Genomic DNA, 25,405 nt, shown 5'->3' with positions numbered 1-25,405 from the left:
GTCAATGCAATTTAGAAGAGAAAAACTAAAATTTCATATTTTTGCAAATATGTCATTTTAAAGACAGGAATTTTTTCTATAGCGCACATGAAAATGAGGATTTACACCCCAGAATAGATACCCCTGTTTGTCCCGTGCTCAGAAACATACCCATTGTGGCCCTAGTATTACGTCTGCACAATGGGGCCCAAAATGAAAGGAGCAACCGGTAGCTTTCGGAACAGAAATTTTGCTTGAAGGAGATTTAGTCCCCATTGCCCAGTTGTAGAGCCCTTGAGTGACCAAAACGATGGAGAACGCCCACAAGTAACCCCATTTTGAAAAGTAGACCCCTTAACGAATTTATCTAGGGGTACGATGACTTTTTTGACTTCACAGTTTTTGAATGAATCTAAGCCAAGCAGAAGGAAAAAATTACGATTTTCATTTTTTTGGCAATTTTGTCAATTTAAAAACTGTTTTTTTTGTACAGTGTACATAGGAATGAAGACGTTCACCCCAAAATGGGTACCCCTGTTTGTCCCGTGTTCAGAAATATACCCATTGTGGCCCTAATCTACTTAAAGGAAACATGGCTAGGCCGTTGGATTTCAGGGTACAACTGAATAGAGACTTGTAGAGACATTGAGTGGCCAAAACGAAAAAGAACCCCCACAAATGACCCCATTTTGAAAACTAGACCCCTTAACGAATTCATCTAGGGGTGTACTGCGTATTTTGACCCCACAGTATTTGACTGAATCTAAGCAAAGCAGAAGGAAAAAATTACGATTTTCATTTTTTTGTCAATTTTGTCAATTTAAAAACTGTTTTTTTTGTGCAGCACACATAAGAATGAAGACTTTCACCCCAAAATGGATACCCCGTTTGTCCCGTGTTCAGAAACATACCCATTGTGGCCCTAAACTACTTACAGGACACATGGCTAGGCCCATAATGGAGGGAATGCCTGCTGGATTTCAGGGTACAGCTAAATAAATTCAAGGCCCCATTGTCCACTTATACGGAAAAAAAATTGACTTCCCAAAAATCTGGATTGCGGCGATCGCGGGTCCGGGGACTGCTCGCCGCGGTCCCCGAGGACATCTCCTGGTTCCCGGCTACCTTCAGGAGCCGGGAACCAGGAGATTTTAAACTCCCCGGGGTTCCCATTCTTCTGCGCACGCACGTGATGTCATTTGTCTGGCGCGCATGCGCAGAAGAGCCGCACCGGGTCCCGGAGGACCCTTTCTCCGTAGCAGACATCGGGGAACCTGGGTAAGTACTTTCAGCTGCCCTGATGGATCCGATCCAACAGGGCAGCTGAATCTTTAACTTTTCAAGCACTTTTAATTACTTTTTTGCGATCGGCGCTATCCATCGGATAGCGCCGATTGCAATGCCGGGGGGAACTGCCCGCAGCCCAGGATGACAGCTCCATGCTGTCGGCTACCTGCGGGCACCGACAGCATGGAGCTGTCACATCCAGAGCCCACGGGGATTTATTCTCTGCAGGACGCATGTTTTTACGTCCTCAGAGAATAAAGCCCACTTGGGCAGCGACGTAAAAACACTATGAGCTGGTCGTTAAGGGGTTAAATCACTAACGCTTCCTGTGAATGTTCCAATCCAGTATTTTGGATAACAGTGGTAATTTGTAGAACGAGAGATAATACATTTCGACCAGCGCAGATCCCCAGACCTCAAGCAGGAGGAGGAGGTGGCATAATAAGCCCGAGAAACCATGACTGAGGTAGGACCTGCAATACTCTGTGTGGGAAGCACGTGAGCGGAACCAGGGTCAGGCTCGGTCCCAGCCTCCACCTTGTGTGATCCAAGGTGCCGTGAGTTACATAGCTATGGGAAATCCATGTGTCCCCACACACTTCATTCTGAGTAGGTGTCAGATAGTAAAACACTGCAATGGGAAATCTTTGTGCACCCACAGCATTGGTGAGCTCATAAAACCCAAAGACGGTATTACACATGAAGAAATCAGAGTGCCCACACATGGCAGAGTTTCACTCCGCAAGGACCTTGCCCTCTGCCCACTCTTCTGCCCAATTCATTCATTGTATGCGCCAGATAGCTGAACACCGCAATGGGAAAGCTTTCTGCGCCCTACCCAAGTAATTCAGTATATTTGTGCCAGATAGCTAAAACACCGCAATGGGAAATCTTGGTGCACCCACAGCATAGGCGAGCCCCTGCAACCCAGGGACAGCATTAAATATGAAGAAATCAGAGTGCCCATACATGGCAGAGTTTCACCCAAGGAGCTCTGCCTCTGCCCACACTTTTGCCCAATTCATTCTTTGTATGTGTCAGATAGCTGAACACCGCAATGGGAAAGCCTTCTGCGCCCTACCCAAGTCATTCAGTGCATTTGTGCCAGATAGCTAAAACACCGCAATGGGAAATCTTTGTGCACCCACAGCATAGGCGAGCCCATGAAACTCAAAGACAGTATTACACATGAAGAAATCAGAGTGCCCAAACATGGCAGAGTTTCACCCCGCCCAGGACCTCGGCCCACACTTCTGCCCAAGTCATTCAGTGTATTTGTGCCAGACAGCTGAACACCGCTATGGGAAACCTTTGTGCACCCACAGTATAGGCGGACCCCTGAAACATTACTGTAGCAAAAGTATAGGCAAACCCCTCAAACCTTTCAGTAGCAAGAGTATGGGCGGACCCCTGAAACATTTCTGTAGCAAGAGTAGAGTCGGACCCCTCAAACCTTTCAGTAGCAAGAGTATAGGCAGACCCCTCAAACCTTTCAGTAGCAAGTGTATAGGCGAACCCCCCAAACCTTTCAGTAGCAAGTGTAAGGGCGGACCTCTGAAACATTTCTGTAGCAAGAGTATAGGGGAACCCATCAAACCTTTTAGTAGCAAATGTATAGGCGGACCCCTGAAACATTTCTTTAGCAAGAGTATAGGTGAACCCCTGAAATGTTTCTGTTGCAAGAGTATAGGAGAACCCCTCAAACCTTTCAGTAGCAAGAGTATGGGCGGACCCCTGAAACATTTCTGTAGCAAGAGTAGAGGCGGACCCCTTAAACCTTTCAGTAGCAAGAGTATAGGCAGACCCCTCAAACCTTTCAGTAGCAAGTGTATAGGCGAACCCCCCAAACCTTTCAGTAGCAAGTGTAAGGGCGGACCTCTGAAACATTTCTGTAGCAAGAGTATAGGGGAACCCCTCAAACCTTTCAGTAGCAAGAGTATGGACGGAGCCCGAAAACATTTCTGTAGCAAGAGTATAGGCGGACCCCTCAAACCTTTCAGTAGCAAGTGTATAGGCGAACCCCTCAAACCTTTTAGTAGCAAGTGTATAGACAGATCCCTAAAACATTTCTGTAGCAAGAGTATAGGCGAATTTCTGAAACTTTTCTGTTGCAAGAGTATAGGCAAACCCCTCAAACCTTTTAGTAGCAAGTGTATATATGGACCCCTCAAACATTTCTGTAGCAAGAGTATAGGCGAACCCCTCAAACATTGGTGTACCAAGAGTATAGGCTAAAATCTGACAAAATGCGTTTGCCAATAGTATAGGTGAAGGCAGGAAAAATTTGTTGGCTAAAAGTATAGGCGAAGGCCTGAAAAATTGGTGTACCAAGAGTATAGGCAAACACCTGAAAAGATTTGTTTGCCAAGAGTATAGGCGAAAGCCGGAAAAATTAGTTGGATAAGAGTATAGGCGAAGGCCGGAAAAATTAGTTGGATAAGAGTATAGGCGAGGGTCTGAAAAATTGGTGTACCAAGAGTACAAGTGTACCCCTGAAAAAATTGCTTAATAGAGATGAGCGTACTCGTCCAAGCTTGATGCTCGTTCAAGTATTAGGGTACTCGAGATGCTCGTTACTCGAGACGAGCACCACGTGGTGTTTGAGTCACTTCCATTTTCTTCCCAGAAAAGTTTGCGCCGTTTTCTGGCCAATAGAAACACAGGGAAGGCATTACAACTTCCTCCTGTGAAGTTCCAGCCCTATCCCACCCCCCTGCAGTGAGTGGCTGGGGAGATCAGGTGACACCCGAGTACATAAACTGGGGCCGGCCGCAGCTCACCACAAATGCATGCTGAGAGTCATTAGGGAAAGTGCTGTCCTGCTGTAGCTGCTATAGGGAGAGTGTTAGGCTGTTATCTTCATCTTCAAGAACCCCAACGGTCCTTCTTAGGGCCACATCTGACCGTGTGCAGTACTGTTGAGGCTGCTTTTAGCAGTTTTGCACATTTTTTTTTTTTTGTATATCGGGCGTGCAGACCATAGCGTCCTCACTCTGCAGTCATTTTACTGAGTATAGGGGCAGTACTGGTGAGGCAGGGACAGTGGTACAGGGAAAGAGATATACAGTTTACTGCGTGTCTGCTGGGGGTAGTAGTCGCTCATTAATACCCTAGACTGCTACTACTACTGAAATGGAACTATTACTGTGCTCCCCCTATACTGCTGCTTTGGAATTGTTACTGGGGCCTGTCTTGACTGCTACTATTACTGAAATGGAACTAATACTGTGCTCCCCCTATACTGCTGCTAGTGATATGTTACTGGGGCCTGTCTAGACTGCTTCTACTACTGAAATGGAACTAATACTGTGCTCCCCCTATGCTGCTGCTAGTGATATGTTACTGGGGCCTGTCTAGACTGCTACTACTACTGAAATGGAACTAATACTGTGCTCCCCCTATACTGCTGCTTTGGAATTGTTACTGGGGCCTGTCTTGACTGCTACTATTACTGAAATGGGCGGTTGGGCAGCATGTTACCCAGGAGAAGTGGCAGCGGAGTGTCATGCAGGCAGTGATTGTGCTTTGTTGGAGGTAGTGTGGTGCTTAGCTAAGGTATGCCTTGCTAATGAGGGTTTTTCAGAAGTAAAAATTGTTGGGGGGGCACTCTTGCCGCTATTGTGGCTTAATAGTGGGACCTGGGAACTTGAGATGCAGCCCAATATGTAGCCCCTCCCCTGCCTTATCCGTTTCTGTGTCGTTTCCATCACTTTCTTGAATTTCCCAGATTTTCACAAATGAAAACCTTAGCCGAGCATAGGTCCCATACAAAAATGCTCGGGTCACCCATTGACTTCAATGGGGTTCGTTACTCGAAGCGAACCCTCGAGCATCGCGGGAAGTTCGACTCGAGTAACGAGCACCCGAGCATTTTGGTGCTCGCTCATCTCTATTGCTTAACCCTGAGGGCAGGTGAAACCCATAAACATTTTTTAAAGATACAGCTCGTTGTTGCTTTATTTGTAACAGAGCCTGGAGGCAGCCCTCCGAAAACATTGGTTTTAACAGAGCCTTTTGGCCCGCAGCGTGATGACATGCTGTTTCAGGAGGAGGAGTAAGATCCGAAATGGATAGACCAAGCTACCTGTTGCAGCTAAAAGAATCTTTAGGATCCGCTGCTTTCCACCAGTGGAGAAGAGAAGTCTGTTGAAATCCAGCCTTTGTTCATCTTTATAAGTGTAAGCATGTCGGCGCTGGCAGTTGACAGGCAGGTACGCTTATCTGTGATGATCCCCCCAGCTGCACTAAACACCATCTCTGACAAGACACTAGAGGCAGGGCAGGCCAGCACCTCCAGAGTGTACAGCGCAAGTTCATGCCACGTGTCTAGACCCTTTAACAGCTCGGGGGCCGTGTGCCTCTTGTCACCTAAGCTGATTAGTTTCAGCATGGCTTACTGACACTTGCCCACCGCTCCTGCTGCCGCGCTGCGCGCTACTGACTGCTGGCGACGTGCTTACACGTCTTAATTGAGAAGTAGAGGGGCGGAGGAGGAGGAGGTGGCATAATACGCCGCAGGTACCAGCACCAAGGTAGGACCCGCTATTCTTGGCGTGAGTAGCATGTGAGCGGTCCCAGCCTCCACCAACTTCACCCAATGTGCCGTCAGGGAGATATGGTGGCTCTGCCCACCAGTACTTGTCTACGTGTCCGTCGTTAAGTGGTCCTTCCCAGTAACCGCGTTGGTGAGAGCACGGTTAATGTTGCGGGAGACGTGCTGGTGTAGGGCGGAGACGGCACACCGGGAAAAATAGTGGCGACTGAGGACCGAGTAGCGCGGGACCGCAGCCGCCATCATGTTTTTGAAAGCCTCCGTTTCCACCAGCCTGTACGGCAGCATCTCAAGGCTATTTAATTTGGCAATGGATGCGAGTGGGTGGCGGCGTATTTCCGCTTTCGCTCCAATGCTTGTGTTAACCATAATGGTGTGACCCATAGGCGGTGAATAGCCTTCGTCCCACCTTGTGGGGTGCTTGGCCATCATATGCCTGTGCATGCTGGTGGTGGTGACGCTGGTAGTGGTGGCTCCCCAGATGATCTTGGTGCGGCACAGGTTGCACACCACTGTTCGTTGGTCGTCCGCGCTCTCATTAAAAAACATTCACACCTTTGAACACCTAGCCCTCTACACGGAGGTTGCCGCGAGGGGGTGCTTTGGGAAACAGTTGGAGATTCTTTGCTCTGGCCCTGCCTCTCCCCCTGGCCACCCCACTGCCTCTTCCAACCTGTCCTGCTGCTGCACTTGCCTCCCCCTCTGAAGCCCTGTCTTCAGTAGGCTTAGCAAGCCTGGTGGGGTCTGTCACCTCATCACCCAGCAGCTCTTCCTCCAAATGCTCTGTGCGCTCCTCCCTTGGACTTACTGCCCTTACTACTACATCACTGACAAACAACTGTGTCTCATCATCCTCATCCACAAAAAGCTCTTGAGACTATTGTCAGAAGTCCCCAGCCTCATCACCCGGACTCCGGGAACTTTCCAGATGTTGGGCATAGGTCACGACAAACTCCTCAGGTGAGAGAGGAACACTTTTTTCCCCCTCAGGGTAGGGACCTGAGAACAGTTCCTGGGAGTCTGCCTGCTCAGATTCTGTCATTTTCATGGAGTGAGGAGGCTGGTTGGAAGGAGGAGCAGCCAGAGGATTCAGAGGTGCAGTCCCTAGGCCGGGTGTAGTGGACTGCATAGAAGGCTGGGTGTTCGATACATTGTTGGATGCGTTATCTGCCATTCATGACAGGACCTGCGAGCATTGCTCTACTTGTAATAAAGGTCTACCACGTGGACCCGCAAATTGTGATATAAAGTTTGAGAGCCTAGAAACTTGTCTCTCTCCTAATCCCTCAGCAGCCGGCTGTGATTCATACCACCCAGGAGATCGGCCTGTGCCCACACCCTCACTTGGACGCCCACGTCCACGTCCTCGGCCCTTTTCCCTACCCCTCATCATGTCAGATTAAGGATAGAGCAGGGCCCAAATAAATTACCCCACTGTACAGCTCTCAGAACTGGGGCTAATTCACCGCACACAGAGACTTGTAGATACCGGAGGGGCTATGCTGTGACCCGAAAAAATTAAACCGCTGTCTTGCGCTGATACCTAGGGGTCATTTACCGCTCACAGAGACTTGTATAGGCTGTATGGAGTGGCAGAAAGCTATAATGCCAGTGGATAGTGCTGATAACTGCGGCTACTTTACCTCACCCAAGGAAAGGGTATTGTGAGATGCTCTGCACAGGCACAGAAAACTCTAAAGCCAGTGGATAGTGCTGACAACTGCGGCTACCTCACCGCACCAAAGGAAAATGTATTGTGAGATGCTCTGCAGTGGCCCAGGAAATATTGGAGTACTGTTTATCGATGGAAGCTCTGCCTAAGACACTGAACACATAGAACGGTATAGCTGAAATGCTCTTCAGTGGCCCAGGAAATATTGGAGTGCTGTTTAGCGATGAGACCTCTGCCTAAGGCACTGCAAATATAGAACGTTATAGCTGAAATGCTCTGCAGTGGCCCAGGAAATATTTTCGTACTATATAGCGATGAGAGTGAGACCTCTGCCTAAGGCACTGCACACATAGAATGGTATAGCTGAAATGCTCTGCAGTGGCTGAGGAAATATTTGCATAGTATTTAGCGATGAGACCTCTGCCTAAGGCACTGTACACATAGAACACTATAGCTGCAATGATCTGCAGTGCTCCACGTAATATTAGCATACTATTTAGCGATGAGAGTGAGACCTCTGCCTAAAGCACTACACACATAGAATCTTATAGCTGCAATGATCTGCAGTGACCCAGGAAATTTTCATGTACTATTTAGCGATGAGAGGCATACCTCTGCCTAAGGCACTGCACGCATAGAACGGTATAGCCGAAATGATCTGCAGTGGCCGAGGAAATATTTGCGTACTATTTAGCGATGAGACCTCTGACTAATGCACTGCACACATAGAACTGTATTACTGCAATGATCTGCAGTGTTCGAGGAAATATTTGCGTACTATTTAGCAATGAGAGGGACACCTCTGCCTAAGGCACTGCACGCATAGAACGGTATAGCTGAAATGATCTGCAGTGGCCGAGGAAATATTTGCGTACTATTTAGCGATGAGACCTCTGCCTAATGCACTGCACACATAGAACTGTATTACTGCAATGATCTTCAGTGTCCGAGGAAATATTTGCGTACTATTTAGCGATGAGACCTGTGCCTAAGGCACTGCACACATGGAATGGTATAGCTGCAATGATCTGCAGCGGCCGAGGAAATATTAACGAACTATATAGCGATGAGAGTGAGACCTGTGACTAAGGCTTTGCACACATAGGACGGTGTAGCTGCAATGATCTGCAGTGGCCCAGGAAATATTTGCGTACTATTTAGCGATGAGACCTCTGCCTAATGCACTGCACACATAGAACTGTATTACTGCAATGATCTTCAGTGTCCGAGGAAATATTTGCGTACTATTTAGCGATGAGACCTGTGCCTAAGGCACTGCACACATAGAATGGTATAGCTGCAATGATCTGCAGCGGCCGAGGAAATATTAACGCACTATATAGCGATGAGAGTGAGACCTGTGACTAAGGCTTTGCACACATAGAACGGTGTAGCTGCAATGATCTGCAGTGGCCCAGGAAATATTTGCGTACTATTTAGCGATGAGACCTCTGCCTAATGCACTGCACATGTAGAGCGGTATAGCTGCAATGATCTGCGTTGGTCCAGGAAATATTAGCATACTATTTAGCGATGAGAGTGAGACCTCTGCCTAAGGCACTGCGCACATGAAACGGTATAGCTGCAATAATCTGCAGTGGCCGAGGAAATATTAGCGCACTATATAGCGATGAGAGTGAGACCTGTGCCTAAGGCACTGCACACATAGAACGGTATAGCAGCAATCATCTGCAGTGGCCGAGGAAATATTTGCGTACTATTTAGTGATGAGACCTCTGCCTAAGGCACTGCACACATGGAACGGTATAGCTGCAATGATCTGCAGTGGCCGAGGAAATATTAGCGCACTATATAATGATGAGAGTGAGACCTGTGCCTAAGGCACTGCACACATAGAATGGTATAGCTGCAATGATCTGCAGTGGGCCAGGAAATATTTGCGTACTATTTAGCGATGAGACCTGTGCCTAAGGCACTGCAAACATAGAACGGTATAGCTGAAATGCTCTGCAGTGGCTCAGGAAATATTTTCATACTATATAGCGATGAGAGTGAGACCTCTGACTAAGGCACTGCACACATAGAACAATATAGCTGAAATGATCTGCAGTGGCCGAGGAAATATTTGCATACTATTTAGTGATGAGACCTCTGCCTAATGCACTTCACACATAGAACGGTATAGCTGCAATGATCTACATTGGCCCAGGTAATATTTGCGTACTATTTAGTGATGGGAGTGAGACCTCTGCCTAAGGCACTGCACACATAGAACGGTATAGCTGAAATGATCTGCAGTGGCCCAGGAAAATTTTGTGTACTATTTAGCGATGAGAGGGACCCCTCTGCCTAAGGCACTGCACGCATAGAACGGTATAGCTGAAATGATCTGCAGTGGCCCAGGAAATATTTGCGTACTATTTAGCGATGAGACCTCTGCCTAATGCACTGCACACATAGAACGGTATAGCTGAAATGCTCTGCAGTGACCGAGGAAATATTTACGTACTATTTAGCGATGAGACCTCTGCCTAAGGCACTGCACACATAGAACGGTATAGCTGCAATGATCTGCAATGGCCGAGGAAATATTAGCGCCCTATATAGCGATGAGAGTGAGACCTGTGCCTAAGGCACTGCACACATAGAACGGTACAGCTGCAATGATCTGCAGTGGCCCAGGAAATATTTGCGTACTATTTAGCGATGAGACCTCTGCCTAATGCACTGCACACATAGAACGGTATAGCTGAAATGCTCTGCAGTGACCGAGGAAATATTTACGTACTATTTAGCGATGAGACCTCTGCCTAAGGCACTGCACACATAGAACGGTATAGCTGCAATGATCTGCAATGGCCGAGGAAATATTAGCGCCCTATATAGCGATGAGAGTGAGACCTGTGCCTAAGGCACTGCACACATAGAACGGTACAGCTGCAATGATCTGCAGTGGCCCAGGAAATATTTGCGTACTATTTAGCGATGAGACCTCTGCCTAATGCACTGCACACATAGAACTGTATAGCTGCAATGATCTGCAGTGGCCGAGGAAATATTTGCACACTATATAGCGATGGATTCCCAATGGTGCACGCATGTCCTATTTTTGCAGGCACGCACCTGCAAAGTACGGACATGTGCACACACCATAGGGAATGCATTGTTGTAAATACAAGCGTGTTTTTATGTGTGCGTATGCACGCACAAGAACACTCTCGTGTGAACCCACCCTCAGGGTGCGTTCACACAAGCGTGTTTTTGTGCATACGTACGCACGCACGCACAAAAACACGCTTCTATTTGCAATAATGCATTCCCTATGGTGTGTACACATGTCCATACTTTGCAGGTGTGTGCCTGCAAAAATAGGACATGCGTGCACCATTGGGAATCCATCGCTATATAGTGCGCTAATGTGTCATGTGTGAGAGCTGCGGTTGAGAATTGAAGAATTCCCTTTGCTGCACCTGCCACAGATGTGGCAGATGTAGCAGCAGGGAATTCTTTTAACTAGCGGGGTGAAGGAAACATCTGCCGCATGCAGCAGATGTGTTCTTCATGCCCGCGGGGGTCACAGCAGCGGCGGAGAGGTAAGTTTTTCTTATTTTATTTGTTTTGCATTAAAATGTTTCTTTTTCAGGGAAGGGCTTATATGTAAAGCCCTTCCCTGAAAAAGAATGCAGAGGGCCGGCAGAACATTGTTTTCAATGGAGCCGCCGGCAGCAGCCGCGGCTCCATTGACAACTAGCACGCGGCTGTGTTCACCCGTGTTTTTGCTCGTACCTAGGTGCGGACGTATGTACGCACCTAAGTATGCACAAAAACACGCTTGTGTGAACACACCCTCAGTGTCTAATTTTTATGTTCCTTAAGGCCCTATCACTCAAAATTCGTGCAAATGGACGAAAGTGAGTGATAATCGTTACATGTAAATGTGCGCAGTCATGCACTATTTGTTCAATTGTCATTTAACGCTATTTTTTAGTTGGCAAAAAAACCATTGTTTTACTGCTCAAATTTCGTTCCATTTGAATGGTATTCGTCCAGTGTTTTGAGCAGATGCATGATGGTTTTTACTTGCCTTGCATACATAATAAGTACACTGTTTACTCTGCTAGGAGAAGACAATGGAATCCTGCTGGCCAGATAACCCTCGCATAAACACCCACCTGTTATGTGTGCTACTGCAAGCACAGTAGTACAACATGTCCCATCAGCACAGGTAACACCACCAAGCTGAGCAAACAACTCCTGCTGAGTTTACTTTAGCTAATGGAGGAAATAAAGATGATTAAGAGCCATTATCTGTACATGTAATTTTATTCAAAAATGTTGTCAGTGCAGTTGTTTAAGCGATAATTGTTGCATGTAAAAGGGCCTTTAGACTATTTCAGCAGCACCTACTAAATCATTCCCCTAATTTTGTTTTAATAACATCTAAACCTTTTAAAGCTAACCAGTATGGGGCCCTCTTCCTCACTCCAGCTCAATTACAGTTTGCCGATAGTTGCCCTGGCAGCTGGAGACTAATAATGGCTCCGAGTCTACTGAGGCAGGCTATGATAGGCCTAACAGTCAGGCCTCGTTCAGCCGAGCGTGTTTAGGCACACACATACGTGCGCACAAAACTGCGCATCTATTTAGAACTATTGGTTCCCTATGCTGTGTTCACATGCCCGTGTTTTACTGGCATGCAAACGCACATACCTGCAAAACATAGGACATGGGTGCATCATGGGTCCATGCTGCCCGTCAATATTTCCCGTGGGGAGTTCCATTGTCACTGAACAGTGTCACAGCACTGTCACAGTGTTCAGTGACAAGGGGACTCCCTGCGGGGAGTAAAGAATCCCCTGCCACAGCTCTAGCAGAGGCTCGCGATGTTCACCCATTGCTTCTAGTGGGGCCTCTGCTGCTGACGGTGGCCCCATTGAAAGCAATGGGAAGCAGGCAACCACTGCAGTGATTTTTGGGAAAGGGCTTTAAATATAAGCCCTTCCCTGAAAATCCTCCCTAGCATGTGTAAAAAAAAAATTATATATATATATATATATATATATATATATATATATATATACACACCTCTCCGCCGCTGTGGGGCTCAGGCGCGTCTAGCCGCTTGTCCTCCTGAACAGCTCTGAAGCTCTTTCAGCAGGTGGGGATTTTAAATCCCTGCGCGCTGAAAGGGCTGTATCTGATTGGCTGAGCGCTCAGCCAATCACAGGCAGCGCTCAGCGATTCATTGAACGACAGCGGAGCGCTGCCTGTGATTGGTCACAGCGCTTAACCAATCACAGGCAGCACTCGCCCATTCATTGAATTCAATGTTTACTCAGTTTGAGCCGCATTTGGTCATCCAGATTCATGATAATTTCTAGAAAAGCATAAGATTCGTAAGATATCTTCCTTAGAAAATATGTCATTACTTGCTCAGAGAGATGAGCGAGTATACTCGCTAAGGCTAACTATTCGAGCGAGTGGTGCCTTAGTCGAGTATCTCCCCGCTCGTCTCTAAAGATTCGGCTGCCGGCGCGGGTGACAGGTGAGTTGCGGCGGTGAGCAAGGGGGGAGCGGGGGGAGAGTGGGAGAGAGGGATCTCCCATTCGTTTCTCCCCGCTCTCACCTGCTACTCCCGCCCGCCGTCGGCAGCCGAATCTTTATAGACGAGCGGGTAGATACTCGACTAAGGCACTACTCGCTCGAGTAGTTAGCCTTAGCGAGTATACTTGCTCATCTCTACTCGCTCAACACTAATCAGCACAAACTCCTCATACCTATTGTCCAACATGATTGTGAAGGGGTGATGATTTGGGCTTGTTTTGCCGCCACAGGACCTCAGTACCTTGCCGTCATTAAGTCGACTATGAACTCTTCTGTTTACCAAAGTATTCTAGAGTCACATGTGAGCCCATCTATCCCAGAGATAAAGCTTGGCTGAAATTGGGTCATGCAGCAGGACAATGATCCCAAGCATACAACAAATCTACATCAGAATGTCTGAAAAAGAACCAAGATTTTTCAATGACACGGTCAAAGTCCACACCTCAACCCAATTGAAATGCTGTGATGGAACCTTAAGATAGCTGCGCATAAACAAATGCCTACAAACGTTAATGAAATGAAGCACTGTTGTAAAGACAAAGGGGAAAAAATTCCTACAGAATGATATGAGACATTGATAAAGTAATACAGAAAAAAATTACTTCAAGTAACTCTGGTAAAAGTGCTTCTACAAGCATCATGAATACTTAATTTTTCATACACTGCTTCTGTATTTTGGCCTAGGTTTTGTTAAATAAAAAATGATATAGTGTAATATGCCATGTGTTATTGTTTGGCCACCTGTCTATGGCCGGGACGGAATATCGCTAGCGATATTCCGCTGCGGGGGAGGAGGGGGGAGCACTACAAGGTCTCCGTGATGAGCCTATATTAATGATAGGCTCACTGTAAAGAATAGTGGCATGCCGCGATTTTAATCATGCGAGAGGAAAATCGCTGTGATTCTCCGCTCCTGAGCAGTATGCTGCGCTTTCCATGGGAAGCCTGTCATGCGAGCTCCTCATGCGATTTATCTCCGCGAATCTCGCCCGTGGACAGCCAGCCTTAATCCGAGGTTGTATTTACCTTACTTTAAAACCTTCTAAAGACCAAATTTTTAAAAATTATGTCCTGATACGTAAAACCATAAAATTCAAAAATGGAGTACTTAGTTTCAAGTGTAGAAAAAAATATTGCAAAGTAAGAATGCTTTCAAAAATAGAAATGTTAATAGTTTATTTTTTTAATTAACAAAATGCTAAGTAAATGAACAAAAGAAAAATCTAAATCAAATCAGTATTTGTTATGAATCACTCTTTGCCTTCAAAACAGCATTAATTCTTCTAGGCACACATGCACAAAGTCAGGGATTTTGTAGGATTTTAGTCAAGTGTATGATCAACAGGTTACACCAAACAGGTGATAATGTTCATCATTGTCATATGTAGGTTGGAATACGGTCATTAACTGAAACATGAACAGCTGTATAGGAGGCTTAATATTGGGTGAAAAACATCCAAACTATACTACAAAGGTAAGGTTGTGGAAGACAGTTTAATGTCTTAGGACAAACACCATGACAATACTGAGCACAGTAACAAGATACAAGGTAGTTATACTGCATTAGTAAGGTCTCCCCCAGGCAAAGATTTCAAAGCAGACTGGCTTTTCAAGATGTGCTGTTTAAGCTCTTTGCAAGAAACACAAGGAAGCAGGCTGGAGATGGCTGGATTGCCCTTCTCAGGGCGGGTGCTTTGATTGTTAGTGCTCACACTAATAGGGTTTGTGTTTGTTTCCTTGATTTTTTTAAAGTCTGAATTTTTATAAGGTCATCAATAAAAGGTATGTTTTAGTGATTTTTTTTTAGACCAGTAGAGTATAATATAGTGATTCATCTGCTTTGTTCTTTACTGACAGTTTACTAGGTTATTCCAAGGACTTTTGTCCTCTTGGATTTCAGTGATCTTATAAAGTAATAGGTGTCAGATTTGAAAAATGAGGTTGTGTCACAAAGGCCAAAATTGACTGCTGTGAGAAGGGATTAATAGGCCAAGAGTGATCAGCCGACTTTTTTACAAGCAATATCTTTTAATATGATTTAGTCTGAAAAATTAAGTAGTATATGATTAATTTTGACCTTGAACAGATTGAATATCATAAACTATTGTTACGAGCTGTGGGCACAGCTGCTGGTTTACCTCTCCAGGCACTGCGTGCATCCCGCACTCCATCTATATAGATGGCTGTCTCTTAAAGTGCTAGTGGGTGTCTAACAATGAGCTCCCCTGCCAATCATCTGTGATCCCTCACTATATCCGGCATACTCCCGCTATGGAGCTGAGTATTATGGTCTTCTGGTCCTGCTCATGTCGCTAAATCTAGTTTGTCCTGATTCTCTAGACTTTGGCTATTCCTGACTATGTTTTGGTCTCTACTCCAGGCCTCAGCTCATTATACTGACTACACTTTGGTCTGCTGCCTGCACTGACCTCTGGACTGCTGTATCATGCTTAACATGTTCTTTTGGACCCGACTTCTGGCTTATTTCTCGTGCTGAAGTTTTGCTGCCTATCCTGACCCAGAATGTCTGACTCCGCTCTTGTTCACACCCTGAGTTACCTTACCTTGGTCTATAGTAGCGTCAGCTGCTACATTACTGGGACTACTTCCTGAGTAACACCCTGGGGAGCCGACATACTAATTGGTGGAGTTAAAGAGTGAAACCAGGGTACATCAGGAGTCGCCTCTGGATTTGACCAAAAGCTGCACCAGTCTGCGGCCCAGTGGATCAACATTCACTGATCCTGACAACTATTTTTCATAGTACTATCATTTTGCCTCTTATTGCATCAAATTGGTGGCACTGATGTTGAGATTCTTATACTATCTAATGTTTTAGACTAAATCATGGTATCATGCTTCAATATTTCCGATATTGGGAATTTAAGTCTTGGAGACTAGAGTGGAATGTTTGGATTGTGGAGAATGTTAGTCTTAGCTCATAGGCACAATTAAGAGCACAGGTAGGGTGTTAAACAGTGATGAGGGGGTAGCTATAGAGAGGTGCAGCACTGTGGAGATCTCCGTGGGTGTGATTAATAAGTCATACAGGAAATTATGTGGGCAATTAGTGCAGTGACTGGCATAAGGTAGAGGCATCATTGTGCATGGCCACATAAAGGCTTGGTGTTTGTGGGGTGAGTTGTATTTTTAATGACACCATTTTAAAGTACATATAGTGCACGGAATAACTTTTATAAGTTCTTTTTTTGGGAGGGGGGTGGAACAAAACAGCAATTCTGCATTTTTCTTTGGATTTGCTATTAACAGCATTCATCATGCAGTGTAAATGACATTAACTTTATTCAATGCGTCATTACAATTAAAAATTTATTGCTGGTTTTCTACTTTTATGCAGTAAAACTCTTCTTTTAAAATTATTTGTTTTCGTGTCTCTACCTACTCAGATACATAACTTTTTTATCTTTTTGTCAACAAAACTTCACAATGAAGCGCTGCCTGTAATTGGCTGAGTGCTCAGCCAATCAGCACAGCCCTTTCAGGAGGCGGGGATTTAAATTTCCGCCTGCTGAAAGTGCTTAATAGCAGTGCAGGGGAGCCAGCCGGAGGACGCGTCTGAGCGACGGACAGGTGACTAAAGATTTTTTTTGTTTTTTTAACCCTGCGTGGTGCACCTCTTCATGCGTTATGTTGAATGGACTTTCTGTTGTTTTGCCTGAAATAAAACTGAAGTAAGTTTTATAGATCTTCCAGTCCAGAGTGTCCTTGCCGCCCCACCCCCTGGAGGACGTGGTTACATATGGTGGAGGATGCGGGCATTGATCCCGCTACCTCTCGCTTTAGGAGGGGTGGGCCGCAGCCCTCCCTGCCCGATGTTAGAGTAGGTGAGGCCCTCTCAGTGTGCCAACGACAGGAGGCAAAAGAGTTCCTGCAAAGAAACAGAAACAAATTCTCTGACCTGCCCGGTCGTGCACACATCATAACACATGATATCATAACTGAACCCGGGATGAAGACAAACTTAAAACCGTATAGAATTCCAGAAGCACGTAGGGAAGCAGTTTCTGCCGAGGTTAAGCGCATGCTGGAATTAGGAGTGATAGAGGAATCAAAAAGTGAGTGGTCAAGCCCCATTATGTTAGTCCCCAAACCAGATGGTACTTGGAGGTTTTGCAATGATTTCTGGAAGTTAGACGAAGTCTCCAAATTTAATGCATGCCCAGAGTTGATGAGTTAATTGAGAGACTGGGTAATGACAGATATATCACCACACTTGACCTTACTAAAGGGTACTGGCAAATACCTCTCACTGACAAGGCCAAAGAGAAAACGGCCTTTTCAACCCCAGAGGGCTTGTTTCAGTACAAAGACATGCCATTTGGATTACATGGCATGCCTGCTACCTCTCAAAGGTTAATGGATCGGATTTTGAGGTCTCACTGTGATTATTCTGCCGCGTACCTAGACGATGTCAAAGTCTATAGTACCGATTGGGAGAGTCACATTGGGAAGGTACAGGTGGTCATGGATGCCATAAAAGGGGCAGGTTTAACCCTAAACCCTGGAAAATGTGCACTAGCCCTGGAGGAAGCCAAGTACCTTGGCTATGTTATTGGCCATGGCGTCATTAAACCTCAGGTCAACAAGGTAGAGGTCATACAGGCATGGCCTAGAGCTTTAACAAAAAAACAGGTCAGGGCTTTTTTAGGAATGACCGGGTACTACCGTAGGTTTGTGCCTAACTTTGCTTCCATTGCAGCACCACTTACGTACTTGACGAAAGGGGGCAAGTCGGTAATGGTGGCATAGACAGCCGAGGCCGGGCAGGCCTTTCAAAATTTAAAGTCGGCTCTTTGCCAACAGCCAGTGATTGGTAACGGCCGACTTCTCGAACGAGTTTATTGTTGAGACAGATGCTTCTAATGTAGGGTTGGGTGCAGTGTTGTCCCAGTCCATAAATGGGGAAGAACATCCAGTACTGTATTTAAGCCGGTAACTATCTTCTGTGGAGAAGAATTATGCTATTGTTGAACGTTAATTTTTAGTAGTAAAATGGGCACTGGAAACGTTAAAATACTATCTCTTGGGGAGAGAGTTCAAATTGGTGTCAGACCATGCCCCCTTGACCTAGATGAAGCAAAATAAGAAAAAGAATGCGAGAGTGACAAGGTGGTTCCTTTCGTTTCAGAACTTCAAGTTCACCCTCGAATATAGACCAGGCAAATCACAAGGTAATGCTCATGCCTTGCCTAGGGTCATTGTCTGGTCACCAAAAAGACCCAGCCCTCCGGTCTGGAAAAGAGGGGGGAGATATGTAGGCAGTTAATAGGTGAAGTTGTGGATGGAGTATATCTCCCTCCCAGCCTCTTAATCTGGACAGGGTGGAGATCCAGTCCATAACTTCACCCTGGTTCTCAACTCATCTGTAGGCACTGACCCCGTTACTGGGGCACAAAAGGCTGCAGGTCTTTGGAGTCAGTGTCTGACAAGCTGAGGAGGGAGTACAACCTCACAACGGACCTGAGGAAACCTCTGAGCACCCTGCGTGGTGCACTTTTTCATGCTTTATGTTGAATGGACTTTCTGTTGCTTTGCCTGAAATAAAACTGAAGTAGGTTGTATACATCTTCTAGTCCAGAGTGTCATTGCCGCCCCACCCCCTGGAGGACTTGGTTACATTCTTAATTATTTATGGCTCCAAAATGGCTCATAACATGACCATTCAAACCAGCTTTTGTCATTTTCAACATTAGGGTTAACAGACATTTTAAACTCATTTGCCCGCAGATCACGAGAATGAATTGCTGGATTTATTACCTCTCTATCCTTAGCAACAGAAGCAGTAATACTTTACACCAGGCTTGTTTTCTCCATCTAACAATGGGCTGTAAATATGCCAAATCTACAGCTTCTAGAAAACTCCAAGGGACTTCCCTCTAAAAAAGGAGCCCACAGTGTCACTGCTGAAGATTTCGCTATAGAAAGTCTCTCTTGTAACTTGCAAGTATATCCAAGTTCAGACAATCCTTCAACTACTAGCACACTGAAGGAGCTACTTTGTCTCTTCAAAAAGATATCTCCTGGGATATGCAAAATAATTTCCAGTCAACCTTAGACCACTATCAACCATGTTGCCCAATGCACAGCACATATTGAACAAAAGACGGGTATAAGCAGTTAACAGTTGCATATAGTACTATGGAAGATGAAGTCTCTTGTCTCCATGAAAAGGTTATTGATCTCAAGAATGGGTCACAAAGAAACAACATCAAACTCCGGGAAATTCCAGAATTGGTATCCCCTCCTGACCTACCTCACTATATACTCCAGCTTTTGAAATACTGTTTCTATCATTATCCCCATTGAAATACACCATTGGTAGAGTGCATAGGATGCCCAAGGCCTCCTCTGTCTCAGAGGCTGCACCACAAGATGCCCTGGCCCATATTCATTTTTATCAGACCAAGGAGAGACTTCTAAATCAGGGGAGGTGAAGAGGATCTCTACCAGCTCTATATATAGCGATTCTGATGTTCCTGGATCTGTCTCCAACAACTCTTCAGCTTCACGGACAATTCACTCCAGTCACTACTGTTCCTTGTGGCACCAACGTAACTCTATTATGAGAAATGGAGCATGATATATTGTAACATCTATAACAGAAGGTCCGTTACTCTCGAAGAAATAGGACAACCACATTCCCATTGAACAAACTACACTTTCTTCAACAACCAAGTCCCCTCGAATTATGTAACAATGGACTTCCATTAGCAAGAAGGGTCATCACTCCTACAATAATAAGTACTTTAATGATGTTGCTACACTTTTCTACTCTTCAAATTGATTGTCTTTCTTTTTTTGAAACTTATTGGCAAGACGGAGCTATTTATGATGTCAAGATATGTTAACCCCCCCAAATTATTATTCACCTGCCAATGTGCACTAGGTGAACACTAGTTTACCGTTATCATTTACCTTTTGTGCCATGTGCACCAGTTGCACATTATTGTACTGCTGTTTGTTTTTTTAATTTGTTTTTCTGCAACTTTTGTTTTTGTTATATTATTGAGAGGTTCTTTACTATGCTAAGTGTCTACCACTCTCTGTCAACCATGGAGACAACATAGCTGTTTTGTTTACTCATATACCATGTCTATCACTAGAGATGAGCGAGCGTACTCGTCCGAGCTTGATACTCGTTCGAGTATTAGGGTGTTCGAGATGCTCGTTACTTGAGACGAGTACCACGCGGTGTTCGAGTCACTTTCATTTTCTTCCCTGAGAAATTTGCGCGCTTTTCTGGACAATAGAAAGACAGGGAAGGCATTACAACTTCCTCCTGTGATGTTCCAGCCCTATACCACCCCCCTGCAGTGAGTGGCTGGCGAGATCAGGTGTCACCCGAGTATTAGAATCTGCCCGCCCGCGGCTCGCCACAGATGCATTATGACAGAGATCAGGGAGAGTGCTGCTGATGCCGGAGCTGCTATAGGGAGAGCGTTAGGAGTTATTTTAGGCTTCAAGAACCCCAACGGTCCTTCTTAGGCCATAGTCAGAAATCGCAGATCGCACCTATCTGCGATCTGCGATTCCTGTTCTCTTCTCTATATGCGCTCAATGGGGCCGGCAGCAGCAGCGCCGACCCCATTGAGAACATATAGAAGACAAATCATTCTTCTCTGCCACAGCTGTAGCAGCTGTGGCAGAGAAGAACGATGTTTGCCCATTGAATTCAATGGAGCCGGCAATACAGCAGGTTCCACTGAAAGCAATGGGCTGCCGGCATGCGCGGGATGAATTCTCGGGAAAGGCTTAAATATAGAAGCCCTTCCCTGCAATTCATCCAGAAATGTGTTAAAATAAAAAATATATATATACTTACCTTGTCCCGGCAGACGGAGTTCAGCGCGGCCGGCAGTGGGTGTGAAGGGGGTGTGAGTCAGACCTGCCTCTGATTGGCTCAGGCTGATTGGGTCATCTATCATTCTGATATCTATGAGACTTTGCAATCTTGGCTCGGTGAAGGAAAACAAAGTGTTCCTCAAAATGCTGATAAGTAATGTTAAATTTGTACGTCTCCTAAATGGTTTTAAAAAACTGAAGTTTTTCCAATGTGTGTCCAGAATAGAGTAAACAGATGGAAATATATATCTCATCAAAAATTTGTTTGCACATATTTGAGATATTGTGAAAAAACGACAATTTTTCCAAAATTTTCCCAATTTGGCCAATTTTAATAAATATGCACAAATTTTATCAGTCTATTTTTACCACCTAAAGGAAGTACAATATGTGGTGAAAAAACAATGTCAGAATCACTTCGATATGCAAAACCTTTATGGAGTTATTCTATGTTAAAGTGACACATGTCAGATTTCCAAAATTTGGCCTGGTCATTAAGGTGCAAAGAGGTTTGGTCACTAAGGGGTTAATCATTGCAGTATTATTTTGCTAACAGAATTTTTATCAAGACCCCTTGGGTCTTTTTTTGATTCTGGTTTGTGAAATCAATCATGCCCCTTTTACATTAGTATTTGTATATTTCCCACATAAGCAACAAGTTTTACACATCTCTTAAAAGAAACTACAAAGATAAGAAAAGGAATTTTGGTAATCGGGGGTGATTTTCAATTCAGTAATGAGATCCATCTCTGAATTCATCCTCCAGTTCTAGATTATCCTCCCCTACCCTTCCGCTTTTAGAGAGAGGTTATACTTTTCTATCTTTACCTCATTCTTCTTACTCAAGAATTGATATGTTTTACTTGGATGCAAGAGGATTAAGAGAAGTTATACGAGTTAGAACCATTACTTTGACGAATCATGCACCAGTGTCTTTCTCAATAGGGGAAAGGGACTTGTTATTTGTATAGCGCCAACTGCAGTGCTTCCAGGTAATTTGGTAATTACCCTCAGCAACCTGAGCCAGATATCTGAACAACCCCCAGCAACCTTGAGCTGGATACCTGAACCATGCGAGGATTGAGTGAGAGCTTAGGACTGCATTCTGCTGCCTTACCACTCTGTGCCACACGAGGATGTGCTCTCCTTCATTCCCTTGGAGACTTAATGAATATATTCTTTCACATCCGGTCTAGTTTGAAAACCAAACTAGAAACATTTTTTACTATTAACACCTTGTCAGTCCATAGCATTTTTTTAGTGTGGAATGTCCATAAAGCCTATATGAGAGGCCTGTTTTTGAAATATTGCTCCCAAGCTAAAAAAAAGAGAGAAGGAGTTGACTTTCCTGACATCTCAAATTGACACCATGTACTCTTTAAATAAGGCTAACCCTACACTTCATAGTACAGAAAAAATATTTAAACTGCACACCAAGATCTTTAAGCTGCAAAACACAATATCACTTTTCAAAAAATGAATATGCAATTTTACACCCGTTTTAACTGTACTGTGGCACTATTGGCCAAACAACTTAAAAGTCTTAAACCCAAGGACAGAATTAGATATCTTCTAAATTCAGATGGGCATCAAATTATTAATTCTCAAGAAATTAATAATGCCTTTCCTTCATATTATTTTATTCTTTTATAATCTAAGGGAAGACCTAAATATATATCTACCCTATCCAAAAGAAATTGTAAACTTTCTCCAGAGCATTAATTTTCCTTGCATGTCACCAGATTTCCACACCGATTTCTACACCTGAGGTCTTAGAGGCTATTAAAATGTTAAAAACCTTCAAATCTCTGAGCCCGGATGACTTCTCCAATGATTATTATAAGAAATATTCTTCTCTACTGGCCTTCATATCTAATATCGATGTTCAATGTGGCAATAAACAATGTTGCCTTTCTTCCAGAAATCTTAGAAGCACTTAGGCTGGGCTCACTCAGGGCAGAAATGCCAGTGGAATTTTGGCAGCGGACATCCCACTGCAGATCAGCCGCGGAATGCCTGCCTCCAAACCCGCACCAATTGGTGCAAGTTTTGAAGCGAGTTTCATTGCGGATTCCACTGTGGAATTCACCCCCTCACTGAGAGGGGGTGAGTTCCGAAGAAGAGACGGTGATACAATTGACATGTCGAGAATTTGAATTCTGCGCCACAACAAAGTTTCCGTATGGTTTTTGTGCAGGTTTTTTCTGCAGCATGTAGACGAGATTTTCAGACTCTCATCCACTTTGCTGCTACTGTAAATTAAGTAATTCGAAATGCAGTAATACGAAATTCTGAGCCGATTCTGCCCCTTGTGAACCCAGTCTGATTGTTACCTCGCCCAAACCTGCCAAAGAAACTTCAGCTTCTCCAGCTAAAAGTTGTCCAATTTTCCAATTGAAAGCTGATGTTAGAATTTATGCTAAAATTATCAGTAACCAACTTTTTTTCTATTCTCCCAACATTGCTTGCAGCAGATCAAGTGGGGTTTGTTTCATAAAGGCAAACACCTGATGGAACTGGTCAGTTTCTGAATCTCATTAGAACTGTTAAGCTTGGTAGTATTCCTTTCTTATCTTTAACATTGGATGCAGAGAATGCTTTCAACCAGATTCTTTAAAAGTCACTTAGAAAAATTTGGATTCTCAGGTCCTATCAAATCTGTGATTACGTTATTGTACTTGGCACAGGTATTTTCATCTGGGTGTATTACCTTCTCGTTTATAATCTACAATGGCGCTCTCATTTTTTCCTTACTTATAGAACCTCTAGCTGAAAAGATTAGAACTACTCGTATTAAGGACATTAGAGGAATTAAATTAGAAAATCAGGAACACAGAATAGGACTTTATGCTGATGATATCTCAGCATTAAATGATCCTATCCTTAAAACAGGCCCAATCTATATTCTATGATTCTTGAAAAATGTATCTATAAGGTAAATAACACAAAATCTCAACTATTAAGTGTTGGGATTGACAACAAAACCAAACAACATATAATCAATTATTTACCGTATATGCAAAGATCAGTCTATACATTATTTAGGTATTCATTTAACCCTTTAGCGACAGCCATATCGTGTTTTTACGTCCTACAGCTGCAGCATGTGTATGGAGGAAGATCGCGCAGTGCTGTTTCTTACAGCTGACACCTGCAGGCAACAGCCCCAACAAGCCGCGCGGCTGATCGGGGCTGTTAACTCTTAAAATTTCGCTGTCAATTCTGACAGTGACATTTAAATCCACCGAACAATGTTTGGGGGTCCCGTACGGCCCCCCTCACGGTAAGATTACAGGGAGCTGTAGTAGTGATTCCTATTCCAAACTGTTTTTTTTTACCAAACTTCAGACTATTCTTTTATATGGGGTAGTTCTCATGGTAGTATTAAATTATCTTCTTTATATAAGCCGCTATTTTAGATCAAATTAAATATCGGTGGGCCTCTTCCTTGTATAAAAAATGGGTTTCGATTGAGTCAGCCGCCATATGTGCACCCTTGATTTCTCTCCTAGGGGTTAAACTCCTCCCTTTTCCATCTCATACCCTACCGAGCTTACAAATTTCGATCTCTGTTCTTTGTGAACATCTCTGCTTCCGATCTTGGTCCTTCCTTTACACTTTTTGTTCTCTATCCTTACAGACTTTGATTTTAAAAACAGAGATTCTTTGAAAAATAAAAAAATTGGCAATTTATACGGGAACAACTCTGTATAAGATTTTTCTACATTATGTAGGCTATTTCAGATACCTAGCAGTCTGGTTTTTTGGACTTTTTTTTAGAATGCAACATACTCTTCATACTATAGATGTTCATATGCCCATTTTTCCCAGGTCTGCTTTTACTTTTTTTCATTGTCTACTAGGGTGCCCAAGGCCATTTCTATCTTTTATATCTTATATATTTTCTTTCCTCCGATTACCAAAGTAAATCTCCACATATGCAACTATGGGAGCAAGATTTTAAACAACAATTTCAATTAGAAGAATGGAGGAAGGCTCTCTCTCTGGGCTAAAAAGGTTTTCTCATGGAATCAGACATTGGGAGTCTTTATATGCTGGTACCTAACCCCTGATAGACTTGTCAAAATAAATGATTCTATTTCTGAAACTTGCTGGAGGGGAAGCAACCTCAAAGTTACTTATTTTCATATGTGGTGGACATGCACGGTCATTTGTTCTTTTTGGAACATAAATTTTGATTTCTTTTATACTGTGATACATCAATTTGTAGCCCCGTATCCAGTACTGGTTCTTTGCTTTTCGTCTACAAACAAACTCCCATCTTTTTATTCTGTTCTTATCTCCCATATATTCCTCGCATCTTGCTTGGCAATTGCTGTAATATCGAAATACTCAGATTCACCTTCCCTGAACGAACCACTTGGAAGAATTCTATTCTTAAAGATGTGTCACTAAGTTCAACTGGTAATCTGCCCAAGTTCCTGGGCACCTTGGGCAGATTACCTAGCTAAGATTCCCTCATGATT

Source organism: Eleutherodactylus coqui, chromosome 1 (assembly GCF_035609145.1).
Source record: "Eleutherodactylus coqui strain aEleCoq1 chromosome 1, aEleCoq1.hap1, whole genome shotgun sequence".
Classification (NCBI taxonomy): Eukaryota; Metazoa; Chordata; class Amphibia; order Anura; family Eleutherodactylidae; genus Eleutherodactylus; species Eleutherodactylus coqui.
This window is presented reverse-complemented; position numbering follows the sequence as displayed.